This window comes from Marmota flaviventris, chromosome 19 (genome assembly GCF_047511675.1).
Source record: "Marmota flaviventris isolate mMarFla1 chromosome 19, mMarFla1.hap1, whole genome shotgun sequence".
Lineage (NCBI taxonomy): Eukaryota > Metazoa > Chordata > Mammalia > Rodentia > Sciuridae > Marmota > Marmota flaviventris.
This window is the reverse complement of record NC_092516.1, coordinates 33,396,354-33,412,943: the sequence shown is the minus strand read 5'-3', so window position 1 is coordinate 33,412,943 and position 16,590 is coordinate 33,396,354. Positions and strand designations below refer to the sequence as shown.

Below are 16,590 nucleotides of genomic sequence, written 5' to 3'. Positions count from 1 at the left end.
CTCTTTTCCTCCTGGGACAGTAATTACATGTAGTTAGACATATCCTCTAGATCATGTCATATGTGTACTCTTTTCATGCTCATTATCCTTTTGTCTTTTTGTGTTTATCTGTGTATTTTCTTCTGAATTATATTCCACTGTATCAGTTCTTTCTTTAGCTCTAATTACTATTAAATCCATATATTGAGTTTTTTTAATATTTATTTTTTAGTTATAGGTGGACACAATATCTTTATTTTATATTTACATGGTGCTGAGGATCGAACCCAGTGCCTCATGCATGCTAGGCGAGTGCTCTTCCACTGAGCCATACCCCAGCCCCCATCTATTGAGTTCTTAATTTTGGTTAGTGTCTTTTTCAATTTTCTTTATTCTCTTACTAGATTTCAGTTTTCTGCTGAAATTTTCATCTTGTCAACTGATTTTTTATTATACTAGTAGTAATATCAAGTTTGTGTCTGATAACTTTAATATTTAGATGCCCTGAGAGCATGTTCTGTTGTCTATTTTACCCTTGGTTTTTAGTCACATGATCTTGATTCTATGCCTGTTAAGCTTTGATTAAATTCTGGATAATACATATGAAAAAATTGTAGAGATATTACAGATATAAATTGACATTCTGGCTATCTTCCTTAGGAAAGGGCCTGGCAAGGTGAGAGAATAATCTTAAAAGGTTGAGGATTAGTCAACTTCTCAGTCTGCTCTTGTCTTAGGGTAGAGCCTCCTTCAGTGGGCACAAAGGACAGCCTCGGTGTTTAGCAAGGCCTCTGAACTTGGCATCCCCTAAACTCTTAATTTTTGTTTTTCCCTTAAGGCTGATGGAGAGTATGCTGACTTTCTTAGTCACTTTTCTGTTTAGTGTTTTGGCCCCTCAGCTGCTGTTGTGAATTGGCAAGTACTTCCAGGAGAAGAGTGGCTTCCATGATTCTGCTCACCTCTCTGCATTTCCCTTCTCTGGGGTGCTGGCCTCAATCCTCCCTGCATGGGTAGTTCTCTTCTGCCTTCAAACAGTTGTTTCTTATTACTTGTTTAGTTTTTCTAGTTGTTCTTGGCAGAAGGGTTGGCCTGTAGAACTCAGGGTTCTACAGGATTGTAATGAATTCATCTTTTACTGGAAGCAGAATCTCAGAAGTTCAGTTTTAGTTATTTAAATTTGACTTGTCTGCTGAACACAGTGGTACATGCCTGTAATCCCAGCTTACTTTGGGGACTGAGGTAGGAGGATCACAAGTATAAGACTAGCCTGGGCAATTTAGCAAGACCCTGTCTCAGGGGGAAAAAAAAGTTGGGGGGAATGTAACTCTGGCAGAGTGCTCCTCTAGCATGGTCCTGGGTTCAATCCCTAGTCCCATCCCTAACCCCTCTGCCCCTGAAAAAGTTCATATCCCTGTGGAGGTAGCTGGTAGACAGTTGGCTGTGTAGGTCTGCTGCTTTTAGTGGAAGTTTGATTTTAGTTATAAATTGATGAGGATGGAGTGGACACCAGAACTCAGGGAGGGAAAGATGTCTGACATATAAACATTTCTCAAGTGAATCATTTTGTTAAAGGACCAACAATAATTTGTATCAATAATGTCAGAGTAACAATGCTGTTTGCTGCTTATACTTTTAGTGTAAGTAAATTTAAGAGAAGGTAGATTTAAAAATATTATTTATAGGTCCTTTAGGAAGCAGTTTTTTTTGAGAGAGAGAATTTTTTAATATTAATTTTTTTTTTTAGTTTTCGGTGGACACAACATCTTTATTTTATTTTTATGTGGTGCTGAGGATCGAGCCCAGAGCCCCATGCATGCCAGACGAGTGCGTTACCGCTGAGCCACAATCCCAGCCCCAGGAAGCAGTTTTGTCAGTAACATAGGACTACTGAAACTCTTAAAGTTAAATGAAATTTTAAAAATAGGTTTGTTTTTTAATTGAATTACCTTAAAAGCTGCTTAAGATGTGTTAAATATTTTAAACTCATAGGGATATAGTAAATCTTAAATGATAAATAGCAAATTCATCTCTCTTCATTCTTTTTTAACTTTAGCCAAACTTTATAAACTTTGTAGTTAATGTCAGTTCCCCAGATGGCATGATAGAATAGACTTGACATCCTGAAGTGTTTATAATTTGGATAGAGACAATTCAACAAGCATTTGTTTCAGATAAATATTTTTCAATATTATGTAAATATTAGAAGAGACTCACCTTAGTCAGTTCAATTAGCTAAAAAGATTTTGTAATTTACTTTTAGAGAGCAAATTTACTTTTCACTGACTTAGTTTTCAGTAAGTCACCAGGAACACTGTTCAAATAGGAAAAAATAAAGTTCCTATCTTAAATTCTTAGCAGGGTTATTGTTAGTTACTGGACTAATTTTTTAGTAAAACCAAGCATTTTGATGATGATTGAAAAGTATTTCCTAATGTCTTGGTAATTAGTGATTACACCCTCCCCAGTTTTCATCCAGATGTTTGGCAATGTGTGGACACAGCCTTACTGCAATTTTCTAATTCACTTTCATGGGAACACATAATATTCCCCGTTTATTTTGGATAGCAGCATTTCCTTTTTCTGTGGACAGACACATATGAAACACATGCTCTTCTAGTGGAGCTGGCGGTCCTCTGAGAATTCTCTGAAGGAGGAAATGGGTTGACCTATTTCGTTGCTATGAAGTAAAAACAATCTTGTTTTCATTTTTTTAGTGAACATCTGTGTTACATTTATTATTTCCCATTTTGGAGGTTCTTTAAAACCACAGTTTGATAATAGGGAAGGTTTATTAAAACAGTAACTAGTTATTTCTGTGATTGATATAAGTTTGAGGGTGACCAATACAATTTTAAAAAATATTTTTTCATATATATATATAAATAAACATAAATAACAATCCTTGATATGAATCATAAAATGGGATCTAGATATTTGAGGGCAAAGGAAGGATTGATCAACCTGTTTGTTTCTCTATTTCCCACTGCAGAGTGGTTTGAGGTCATTGTTACTGCTGTATTTTACTCTGTATAGCAGACCCTGTTGGTCCCCTATTGCAATTCTATCCCTGTTTTCTTCCTTGTATACAAAATCATGAATTGTACAGATATCTACCTGTCAAGGAAGGAGTTCTTTATTACCAACCAGGTCTATGCATTTAGGGTAGGCCCTTTTTCCTTATTGATTAGAGGAGGGGCTGGTTTGCAATCCAGTTCTTGCCAATGTGCAGACAGACTTCTTGGAGAAGTTTCTTCCTCCTCCAGTAAATACACAAGGAAGAGACAGTTCCTTTTCTTATATTAGACTTTGTTGGGCCTGGATGAGTCTCTAGCTTACATTCATGATATCCCTCAGTCCGTCTAGTTCTAAGCCCACATACTTAAGGTTGATCAGCTCGGTTCTTGATGTTGTTGCTGAAGTTAACCCACCCAGGAGTCTCCCTGTCTCTACACTTCCTGAATGTGGGGCAGTAAATACCCTTGATGTTTGGCAGAGCAGAGGTGTACTGTAACTTGGAGCCAAAAGCAGTGTTGAGCTGGCTGTAGTAGCTGCAGGTTCTCTCAGCCACTCAATAAGGCTCTCATCACCATCAAGTACAGAGAGAAACATCTTTTCTATAAATATTTGTTATCATTTTAAGAACTGAGCTAGGTTCTATTTTTGAGACTAACATCTTTTCCCACTGTATAAAATATATAAATGAAATAATTTTCATACACTTAGATTATATTCTTACATTAATGGTTTCATTTGAAAAGCTTTTATGATTACATTTATTTTTAATAAATATTTTAGAAAAATGCAATGATCATAAGAGACAGACATTGGCTATTTGATATTCTATTAGAAGACAGGACTTCCTTTTAGTTCTTAGCAGAGAGGAAATAAAAGAAAATGCTCAAGAATGCCCTTTTCCAAGTCTCACTAATTAGATTAATTTTTTTTTTTTTTTTTAGTAGAAAAAGGATCAGACAATGAATTCATTTTTGTTTGTGTTAGAGTATGGGAAAATTGAAGGATTTTAGTGTCTCTTAAATGTTTGGCCTGTTCACATGATGAGGCTGTATTTCCCAAGTGTGGGAGGACGAGTGATTGCAGACTTTGATTCAGTAGATGACTGCATTTCTGAAAGTATGAAATATTCTGAGAATAAAATGATGCCTTTCATTGCCTTATATAAAGAGTCTTCATACCAGGCGAAATGTTGCATTTTCTCTGGAATCACAGGTTATCAATGGATTCCCAAAGTAACTTGCTTCTGAAACTTAGCTTTTTCAATTAAAATAGTGGCTAAGCTGCCGGGCTGGGGATATAGCTCAGTTGGTAGAATGCTTGCCTCACCTGCACAAAGCCCTGGGTTCAATTCCCAGCACCACCACCACCGGGAGGGGGGGGGGGAGTGTCTAAGCTGTATTCTAGACAAATTTTTGGTTACTAAAATGTTTCTGTTTTTACAAAAGAAAGTCAGGCGTCTTCTTTGCTTCCTGTGGTCAGACTAGTCTTCATATATTTTCCCTCTTTCTCTCAAACCTTGTCCCAGGGACTTGTACCTAATGGCAGCACACAGAAGAGCAGATTCTGGAATGTGTGCTTGTGTCCTGCCCTCATTTGGCTCTCCTGGTAGTTGTTCTGTTTCACAAGTACCCAGTAATTTGGCTGGACATGCAGAACATGATGAATTTCTTTCTTTCTTTTTTTTTAATCTGGAAAGAACATAAACTGGGATATTCCCCCTGGGTATTGCTGCTTTAGTGCTTGGACATTTGGTTTTAGTATTTGTATCTGTTATTTTTACATTGCCTCCACTCCTCACTCCCTTTTCCCCTCAGAGTAGAGGAGTTTGAGGCCTTTTCTTTGTTTTCCTGTTGAGTATTTGATCTTGGTGAAGAGTGGACTATCTTACATTTAAGACAACAAAGATCATCTATTTCAGAAGTGTTTTCACTAGTTCCATACTATAACTTATTTAATCCTTTTCTGTTTACCTAAAGGTTTGAGGTAGGTTAAAAAAAAAAAAGAATCATTCTCAGAGAGAAATCTTCTATCCCAGCCTTCCAGCCACCTTGAGATTTGGTGTAGGCCTGTCCTAGGGCTCCAAATTTGGGACTGTGCCCTTGTGTCTGCTGTCTTAACCCATGGTTAGCTAACTCCCTTTGGAGAGAACATCTAGCAGAAGTTCTTGAATCTATGGAGCTTCTTGTGGATGTTTTATCCCAGTTTCAGCAGTCAAGATACAGTTGGATTGGTGACTAGAAATTTCAGGTACAAATTTTAGAGGTGTGCCATTTCCTTAATTAAAGTGTTGTAAAGTTATTGGCATTTAGAGTCATTTCAACTCTCACTGGTTAAAAGGGATTAAGGCTGGGCTTGGGTGGTGATACTAACCACATGTGAGAGAGGGGGAATGAATCTTTTAGTATAAATCCTTAAGTTTATGAGACTTGAAATTGAAGCTCTTCTTTCCTAATGTCCCTAACATGGCCCTCCCTCCCCCATTCCAGAGATGGTTCTATCCATTGATTAGAGACTTGAACCATAGGATAGTCACATTTTTGTAGCAAGCAGCCTTTCCTGTCTCTATCCCTAGTCTTTATGACTGTCTTGTTGGCATGCTGGAGATAACCATGCAGCTGTTTCTTAGTCTTATGGAGTTGGAGAGGCCCCCTTTTCCTTCGTAGTCTCTATGATTTAAGAATTTTTGCTTCTTTGCTGTATTAGGTCAGCCCTTGAGGATATTTCAGATGATTCCCCTAGTTAGGGACAGAAAATAGTCAACTGTAGTAGAGAATTTGTGTTTGTACTTTCTACATGCTTACATAAATTTGTTTAAATATTTGAATCTGATTGTTATACTTGGTATTGATATATTTTTAAGTAAATATATATAGTTCTATCCTTTCTAGCTTTGGGACTTTGTGTTAGTTATTTACTCTCCCTAAGCTTCAATTTTCTTATGTGTGAAATGGATATTTAAAAACCCAAGTGAAAAATTATTTATGTGAAGAATTTATTAAAAATTGCAAGTAATTTCTAGGCATTCAAAACTGGACAGTCATCAATATATTAAGCCCCTTGCCTGCCCACATTTATATACCAGGCAGAGTGAGTCAGAAGAAATGTTATATTTGGGTTTAGGAAAAACTTGTGATTGACAATATTATTATTGGATCTTTTCTCCCCCAACTTTCTATTTCGAAACTGTTCACATCCACAAAAAAATTGAAAGAACAGTGCAATAAATACCCATGTGTCTTTTACCTAGACTCATCAATTGATAAAATTTTGTCATATTTCTCTTTAATGTTTTTTAGTTGTAGATGAACAAATACCTTTATTTTGTTTATTTATTTTTATGTGGTGCTGAGAATTGAACCCAGTGCCTTTCACATGCGAGGCAAGCACTCAACCCCAACCCCAACCCTGAGCCACAACCCCAGCCCTCTCTTTAATTTTTAAATTGCAGGATTTTTTTTTCAACGAATGAACTGTTCGAAAGTTATGAACATTATTGTACTTTCCCCTTAAATACTCCAGTAATTCATTTCTTATAGACGTTCTCCATAAATCACAACCATTATTGTACTTAAGAAAATTAACTGGGGATGTAGCTCAATGGTAGAGCACTTGCCTACCATGTGCAAAGCCCTGGGTTCAGTTCCAGTATTACAAAACAACCAACCAGCCAAAAATAAGCCCATAATATCATTTCATGTACAGCCCAAATTCTGCTTTCCCTAGTTGTTCCCAAAACATCTTTTAGAGCTCTGCATATTTCTTGCGTATTTGGGCTCTAATTAAGATTTACATCTTATATTTAGTCTTTGAGCACTGCCCCCCCCCCCCCCCCGTTTTGAAGAGTCCAAGCTTGTAGCCTACTATTATTATGATCCTATAGTTAGGTTAAGCAAGAGAGATAAATGCTTTGGTTTCTCCAATGTCATTTTTATATAAATATGTTAAAATCATCTACTTGGTTCAAGGTCAAAGTCACATTGGTTTTCCTTGTTCTTTGGTAAATGTGGATTAAATTGGTAACCAAAAGAAGTTACTAAACGGCTCAGATGTCAGTGGAATATGTGTGTGGGTGAACTTGGAACAAGCATACACAGTGGTTTGTTAGACCTACACCCATATGGAGGTTATTAGTTATCTGGCTTAACATAGTAAAGATTTTATTTGAATATTTGGCCAGGATTTTATAAAGAAATAAACTTCAGAATTGGGGAATTTAGTAAGACAAACTATAGTTACATAATACAAAAGAGATGCTTTTGCTGTCAAATCCTTGGATGAAGGGCAAACCTTAACTCACAGGAACGGGTCTTTTCCTTCTTCCTTTCCTCAACACTTTCTTATTGGCTTTTTAAGAGAAATTAACTGCAGCTGAGACTGATACAGGAACCAGCTGTAACTTTTTTGTTATTCTTGTATCCGGTGATGGTCACTGCAAACTCATTGTATGAAAATTCAAAGAGGGAAAGGGCAGGGTGGGAAAAAAAAAAAAAAAAAAACATGCTTCTTTATAAAAGTATTCAAGAAATAGCAACAGGACCTAGGAGTCTCCCTTCAGAGATTGAATTAAATTCCATTCTGAAGCATTGATTTTGTTTGTGACTAGTCTAGAAAGCCTTTCCCCTTTTAATATTATATATATACATGAGGCCAACATACAGTTTTCAGTAGGAGACAGACAAAAAAACTTGTCAGAACCCAAACCCTCCTAATGTAAAACAGGGCAAGAATTCTTGAAAATACCATTTACCTTCACTTTGGTATAGAGACAGCAACAATCTGTGAAAGGAAGCCAATTCTCTTGATTTTGTTCCATAGTACTCATATTTATGCAACTACCATTGAACAGTTCAGAATTAGCTGTTCAATCAAATTTTAAATTCGCATATCTATTTCAGTGTAATCACTATAAAACATTCACGTTTTTTTGTATCTTATGAAGTCCAAAGTACATAGTGTCACCCTGTGGTTGAAGATGAATTATGAGTTTTCTTTTTAAATTTTATGTATTATAATTATTATTGCAGTACTGGGGATTGAACACAGGCCTCACACATACTAGGCAAGTGCAGCGTGAAAGACTAGTGATTTTCACATACTTGTGTGTCTCAAGCATTTTGTATTTCTTCTTTTTAATGTTAAGGGGGTCACATTTCTTCTAATTGTAGCCAGACATCCTGTTTGGGGGCTATTTGAGATCAGTGCTGCCTGTGAAATCATGTGGTCTGTAGTAACCTTCTGAGTTATTCTTCTCAGATTTGATCGTAAGGGCAGGTTTCAAAGAAACAGAGTAAAAATACTCTGTACAGTATTTTTAGATGCTGTTTCTACATTTCTGTGGTACAGGGCATCAGTAATGCATACAATTATTATTTAGCACAGAAATGTTGTTCAATATCTGAAGGCTGTTTAAGTTTTTATAGAAGAAACAAGCCGATGGTGCTTTTGTGGATGTAGCGGAGGAGCACTGATAAACCAGTGCGGGGAAAGGGAACTCGCCTTCCTTCATAGACTCCTGCTGGATCTGTGCCGGCAACAACAACATTCTGAAGACTCTTTTCCTATTTTACAGTAAGAGGGATCTGTCTGTCTCCTTGGTTCTCATAAGTTTCTGTTTTCTTCCTCCCAGGGAAAAATACGTTTTCATAACCCTCTCAGTCATTTCTTGCATGTCTTCCCTGCCTCTCTCTTACTCCATTAAAAAAAAAAAAAAACACTCTTAAAAACTAGCTTTCTTTTCAGATTTATCAATGATTAGTTTGCTGCACTGCATAGTACCTGAGACCCTCATATTCTTGAAGTAGTTTTGGCTCTTATAAAATTTTACAGGAGGGAGTGAGGGACCATGATCCTTCAGACTTTTTGGTAATAAAGTACCTATTTATTTCTAGGGGAAAAAATCCTATAATTCACACATCTTAACAGTAACTTTTTTATAGTACACAATTGAGTGATTTCTTTTTCCAGTGCCAGATAAGTGCTCTACCACTGAGCTACATGTCCAGCCCTCAATTGACTGGTTTGTAGTAGAATCACAAAGTTGTGCAACCATCACCACTGTCTAATTTTAGAACATTTTTATCACTTCAAAAGAAACCTCATTTTCATTAGCCCTCATTTTTTCTCCTTTCCCTACCCCTGGCAGCAGCTCATTTACTTTCTGTCCTTATGTGCTTGCCTGTTGTGGACATTTCTTATAAATGAATCATATACTATGTGATCTTTTGTGTTTGGTTTCTTTTACCCAGCAGGTCCATCCACGCTGTGACACTGAGTCAGTTTTCCATGTTCTGTTCTGTACTATGTAGCTTGATTCAATATCAAGTACCTATACTTTTCTTATGAGTGGTACTAAAACTCAGATTGGTTTTAGTGTTCGGAGTGGTTGGAGGTTTTGCTTAACTGTCACATGGTCGAATCTGCGGCTGGTATGCTATCCTGAAAGGTTGTAGGTTTGCGTGTTTCCTTTAGTTGAGAAAGGTTGAAATTTATTTTAAGCCTTTTATTTGAGTAAGGACTAGCTTGAATCCTTGCTGTTGTGTTCTCTTAGTTTATATGAACAGTTGCCTCTGGAGCAGAACCATGTTGTCGGTAGAAAACTTTTATTCTCTGAAGATCAATATATGGGTTCAAGAAACTGAATTCCTTAGTGCTGAGATCTCTTGATCTCCTGAGAAGGGTGGGCTGCTCAGGAGTCCAATGTGATCCCAGTAGTAGATAGGATACACCAAATTTTCATGCCGTTTATCCTGAAAGCCAAAGAAATGAAAAGAAAGTAACTTGCAGCAGAGAGACTAGGAAGAGGGGGTAAGGGAATTGGGAAGACATTGTAGTTTTAAGATGAAGTTCTAGATACTTAATGTACAGCATAATGACTTCAGTCAATATAACGTATACTTGAAATTTGCTTTCTTTTTTTGTACTTCAGATTGAACCCAGAGCTGCTTTACAACTGAGCTACATCCCCAGCTCCAGCCCTTTTTATTTTGAGACAGGGTTTCACTGAGTTGCTCAGGCTGGCCTTGAACTTATGATTCTTCTGCCTTAGCCCTCTGAGAAATTTGCTAATTTTAAGTGTTCTCACCACATGATAACTGTGTGAGGGGATAGCTATGTCAATCAGCTTGGCTGTGGTAATCATTTTGCAACATCTATATATATCAAAACATTATTTTGTATGCCTTGAACATACAATTTTAATGTGTCAATGTACCTTAATACAGGTGGGAAAAAAGAGACTGGGAAGGGACCTTTGGCAGAGAAGAGAATTTAACAAACTTTTTGAAACCTACAGAGAATTTAAAAGCAGGAAGGACTCTTCGTTGGCCCCTTGAAAGACTTTCCTTAGGTTAGTATTGTGGTGGTAAGTGTAGAAACAGTGCCCCACACAAGATAAATTCAAAGACAATCTGGAAGCCATTGTGCTAGAATATTCTCTACAACCTTTTCTCTGTTTTCTCCTTCTTATTTGAAGGCAGCAGTTCATTGTTTTTCAATCTCAAGCAAATATTTACTTGCATGGATTGAATTCTAGCTTGGAGGAAATTGGGGTTCTATGGGCAAATACAGCACCCCAAGTCAAGCTTCTTTACTTTTTTTAAAAATTGGTCTTCTGAGGGCTTCTTGGCCTATAGGCCCTCTCCCTCACTGGACAGGCTTTGCTCACAAACCGAGAACATGAGACACCTTCCTGTTCAAGAGCGAAATCCAATGAGAAGATGCTTGCATACTGAAGGAAACCACACATCTTGCTACGTCTTCCTTAGAAATGTCCCTAGATAGCAAGAATCTCTGGATAGATGAGAAGAGCCAAACATCATGAAAGAGAAATTTATCTATGGGAAGACAGACTGACTGACTTCAAAAGAAAGAGAACTCAGAAGATAGAAGAACAATTTAAAAAAAGATCATCAGTGACTTCCAGGGAAGCTGTGACCTGGGTGCTAGAATTTGTCTTTCTACTTCCCCTTCACTTGGGTTACCAGCTCTTGATGGACATGAGTGAAGCAGAAAAGTAAAGTGAAAAGCTGACTCATAAGGGCATCAGGGTAAAAATGGGAGTTCATAACCCACTTGAATCTAATGTATGAAATATGATATGTCAAGAGCTTTGTAATGTTTTGAACAACCAATAAAAAAATATAGAAAATTAAAAAAAAATAAGGGCATCAGGGTGAAGAAATATCAGGCCTGCCAGGCACAGTGCCACATGACTAACTTCAGCCATTCGGGAGACTAAGGCAGGAAGGATCACATGTTCAAGGCAAGACTGAGCAACTTAGACCCTGTCTCAAAATAAAAATAAAAAGACTAGGGATACAGCTCGTTGGTAAAATGCCCCTGGTTTCAGTCCCCCAGAAATACCAGGGTCTGACTCATCACTATTTCCTGAGAATTCATTGCAGGGTTGTGAGGGAGGTTAAGAAGATGTGTGATACTGGCTCTGCTAATTTGGGAGAGAGGAGAATAAGAATGAATGATTTCAAGTGACCACAGAATTGAAGGTCAGATTTGTTTCAGTGCAGTAAAAGATTTAGGAGCCACTGAAGTGGGGTGGGGGCAGAGGACATATGTGGCTTTCGCATGCTCAGACATGAAAAAATACATGAATTTGTTCTAAAATTAATGTATATATAAGAGCAATTTAAATGAATTTTAAAATTGCTACTAAGTTGTTTTGAATTAAATCATTTAATTGGGACTTGTTAATTAGATTAGGAATTTTGTCACCTGAAAACTTTTTTTCTTTCAGACTGGTCATTTTAGTGATAATCTTTTGTTCCATTTCGTCTGTGAAGTCTGGAACTGCCAAACTTCATCAGTATAAGATGCATCAGAGACATGAGATGCAATCTGATACTTCGGGCTGCACAACTTCAACCCAGATCTACTTGCTGTTTTAGAACTAGTAGTGCAGTCGTAAACCCTAAAAATAGAGGATTCTCCTAAATTCTCTATTTCACAATCTCAAAAAATTTTTTAAATAGTATATTTATAATACGGTTGCATAATCAATTATTATTCCCAACAGGAGACTTTTTTTTCATTTTTTTTTGGTGGAGGCGTGTATTGGGGATTGAACTGAGGGCACTCAACCACTGAGCCATATCTCCTGACCTATTTTGTATTTTACTTAGAGACAGGGTCTCACAGTTGCTTAGTGCCTTGCTTTTGCTGAGGCTGGCTTTGAACTCACGATCCTCCTGTCCCAGCCTCCCAAGCTGCTGGGATTACAGACATGTGCCACTGCACCCTGCAATATTTTTCATTTTGGTTAGACATCATTGAGAATCAAATTTAAAAAAAAAACTTACTTATTGACGATCAGTAAAATTTTCATAGATTACCTTCTGACTCCATACAATTCAAGCTTCATTTCTTCTGCATTATCCTCATACTTTGGGTGTTGGGCAATGTGTAAGACCTGTTCATATTAAAATACCAATTATGGGGCTGGGGGTTGTCACAGGTAGAGCATTTGATCAAACTCAATCTGAGTTTGATCCCTAGCACTGCAAAAATAAATAAATAAATAAAATTTAAAACATCTTTTCTGACTGTACACTTAAGCATCATTTCATCAGGTAAGTAGGCATAAAGGGCAGAAGGAAGTAATATTCCTAGAAATCATTTTTCCATTTGAGATGGCTGACTATAAACAAAATGTACACAGAAGTAGCTGAAAGCTACCTAAATGTATCCCACTAAACCCCTCCTTATGAGTCCCCCACATACTCACCCCAGGAGAAGTGTGCTAGGACACCCCTCCCCCAGTCTTTTAGAGGCATATTCATATATTGCTGCTTTTTAAAATGCCAACTCCTGCAGCACAGAGGTGCAGGCCCAAAGGCAGTTTGCTTTCTCACATGTAGGACAGAAAATCCTAATCTGCTCTATTAACTTCAGGACAGATGTTTAGCAGAGATTTGCTGGTTTGGCAATTTTGGGGGGAAAATAGCAGTTTTTTGTTTGTTTGTGATGCTGAGGATTGAACCAGGGCCTCCTGTGTGCTAGGCAAACACTCTCCCTCTAGGTTACACTGATAGCTAGGAATAGCATTATTTGAACACCTGAAATTAGGGAGGAGATTAGGTTTGCATGTGTTCACTACAACTACCTTGGGAAGCAGGTTTTTACCTCTCAGAAAATGGGTGGGGCACACTCCAGGGGGCAGCCATGGAAAACTGCTGAACCTGCCATAGAACCAGCCTATTTTATCCCCTGTCCTCCTTCTTAGAAATAATGTTAATTGGCACTCTACCACTTATTTTTTTGAGGTTAGGATCTCACTAATTTTCCCAGACTGAATTTGTGATCCTTCTGCCTCAGCCTCCTGAGTAGCTGGAATTACAGATATATGCCAGCTGAAGGCCCCTTTTGTTCTTCTTAAAAAGAGAAGTAGCTGGGCATGGTGGAGCATGCCTGTAATCCCAGCAACTTGGGAGGTTGAGGCAGGAGGATTGCAAGTTTGAGGCCAGCCTTAGCAACTTAGACCCTGTCTAAAAAACAAAGAACAAAAAAGACTAGGGAGGGGCTGGGTTTGTGGCTCAGTGGAAGAGCGCTTGCCTAACATGTGTAAGGCACTGGGTTCGATTCTGAGCACCACATATAAGTAAATAAAATAAAGATCCATTGACAACTAAACAATATTTTATAAAATTTTTTTTTAAAAAAGACTAGGGATGTAGCTCAGTGATAAATTAGCCCTGGGCTCAATTCCCAGCACTGTAATAAAAATAAATAAAAAGAAAAGTAAAGAATTTTCTTTAGTAGAAATTATTTAAACAGTTACCTATAGGAAGGAATTTTACATGAATAAGAGCCTGAGGTAATTTTTTTTTTTTTTTTTTTTTTTTTTTGGTTACAAACGAAGCAATTAAATAACTATTAAATTTCACAATTGTTTTTCTTTGGTTTTTTAGTTTTTGTGAAGGCAAACTTAAAAAGTTTTTTTTTTGTTGTTGTTGTTTCTTTTTTGCCATGCTGGAGATTAGTCCAAGGTCCTGTGCATGCTAGGGAAGCATTCTACCTCTAAGCTACATCCCCAGACCAAAGAACGTAACTTTTTTTTTTTTTTAATATTTTTTTAGTTGTAGTTGGACACAATATCTTTATTTATTTATTTTTATGTGGTGCTGAGGATCGAACCCAGAGCGAGGTGAGCACTCTACCACTGAGCTACAACCCCAGCCCCAAACATAACTCTTAAATAATCCATTCTTATCTTGGTTGCAACAAGCTGTAGTCATTATCCTGGATTTGAATGATAACCAACCTCTAAGGAGGCTTGATAAATTATAACAGTTATCAGGGGGTACAGTGGTATACACCTGTAATCCCAGCTGCTCTGGAGGTGGAGACAGGAAGATCTTAATTTGTAGACCAGCTTTAGCATCTTAGTGATGCTGTCTCAAAATAAATAATAAAAAGGACTAGGGATGTAGTTTATTAGCAAAGCACCTCTGGATTTGATCCCTAATATAATGTAATGTAATGTAATATAATACATCTCTCTCTATATATAACTAAAACAGTTATCTAAGATATTTAAAATGTATTTTCTTCTATAAATTAGAATGTTAGAATGACTGTATACTCATTGCTTAACAGCTCAGCAAAATTGAAACATCGCAACAGAGGGAACATTCTAGCAACAGAGGGAAAATACTTCCATGAGTTTCATTAAATCTTCTGTTCTGTTGGGTGTGATGGCACACATCTATAATTCCAACTACTCAGGCCAAAGCAGCAAGATCACAAGTAATTTCAAGGTCCATCTGAGCAATTTACATTTAGCAAGACCCAGTTTCAACTAAAGAATAAAAAGAATTGGAGTTGTAGTTCAGAGGCAGAGGGCCCCTGTGTTCAATCCCAGCACTAGGGGAAGGGGGAATACCCACAAAACACAGAAAAACAAACAAAAAAACCCAGAAACTTCTTTCCACCTTGGGTCTTGCCCTTCTTGTCATCCTGGAAATGGGATGACTTTTGAAAACTTATTGGAAGTGTATAAAGCTACATTTGTAAGTAGTCAAATTCCTGTGTATCGCTTGGACATATGAATCAAACCTTTTAATTGGCAGTTCTTATGGGAATAAACACTCTTGTGTGCTTTTAAGTAGAAATCACAGAACAGGATGGATGAAGGAGAGTGCTTTTGTCTCAGTAAGGTCATTAATTTAGGAGATTTGTTTTCTGAGCCCTTTATTAGCAGGGACATGAGCCATCCTCTAAAAACTAGTGAAGCTCAGACTGTCCCTGAGGAAACTGTGCCCTGTGGCAGTTTTGTTGCACTTGTTACAGTGCCTAACCCCACACAGTTCTCACCTACACTCACATGGACTGTGAAGGCCTTTGGTGTAGTCACATTCTGAGAGGACTGAAGCCCTGCCTCTGAGGTGGGATGTTGGGAGCTGCTCCTATAGTACCTTATGGCTCCTTTGATCAGGAGGTTGCTTCTCCAGCAAAGATTCCTCTGCGTTGACATGAGCTTTTATGAGTTGTTGCGTGAAGAAACATCTTTCTCTTTCATGTATGCACATACACAAATCAGAAGCCGCTTCACATCTATTGATTATTGACCTCAAGACAATTGTTTATTCATTAATTAAGTTGTCTTTTACATGAATAGTTATACCATCCATGATTACTGAGGGAATGAGCATTCAGAGTAATTAAGGGTTTGGTGGGAGATGAATTGGAAACATCATTTATGACCAGGTATGAGATACCTAAGTCAGGGGTCTGAGACTGTCTTTCTCTTGTTGAGTAGCTAAGAATCACTGACAGCTTGTAATGGGCCACCTTTCATATTTTTTTTCAACAAATCTCTCAAGCTGTCTCATTACTGATGAGCAGGAAGTCTAGTATCTCCTTCAGGATGACTTTTCTGGGCCCAGGAATCATTCTGCAGAACTCCAGAGATTCATTACATCTAAAGGGGTGCTGGGAACTGCAACTCTTTGGGTTACATTCGAATATTCAGCTCTTAAGCACAGCTACTTTCTTAAACACAGTCTGGGTACTCAGGGCCTTCCAGTCATAGATATAAGTTGTACTGAGACAATCCTCTCCATAAGCATCCAGACCTTGACCTTGAGTATTAGTCACCTTCTCATGGTGACTTTCTCTGTGGGGTTTTTGATGTCCTTGCCTGATGCAGATCTCAGCTGAGGGTGTCAGTATATCACAGTCCCTTTGGACTTCCAGTGGGAAGGAATGAGAGTCTCTCTGCTTGTCATCTAGGAGGTTCCTTGGCCCAAGATGCAGAATTGACCAGTAAGTTTTGAATTCTTGGGAAGGCAACCTTGGTCAGAAGACAGGAAATACTTTTATTCTTTCTCCAGGGGTGCCTCCGTGCCTGGTACTTGCGTAAGTAGGAAAGGGACAACTCTTGTTAGAGAAGATCTCAGTGGCATAACAACACTTGTGAAGACTCACAAGATTCCTGCTACACATAATGAAGGCTACTGAGTAGGGACATGGCTTGATTGGCTCTGTGATTTAGACATGATGTTACAATGGACTGAATGTTTATGCCTCTCCAAAATCCACATGTTGAAATCCTAGCCCCTAAGGCAATAGTATTAAGCCAAAGGT

At 37.8% G+C, this 16,590-nt stretch overlaps 1 protein-coding gene across 4 annotated transcripts in view; it reads left to right on the top strand.

Moving 5' to 3' along the window:
* The window catches only part of Cyth3 (cytohesin 3), a 93,157-nt gene that overhangs the window by 11,007 nt on the left and 65,560 nt on the right, over positions 1-16,590 (top strand). The gene's annotated exons all lie outside the window — the stretch shown is intronic.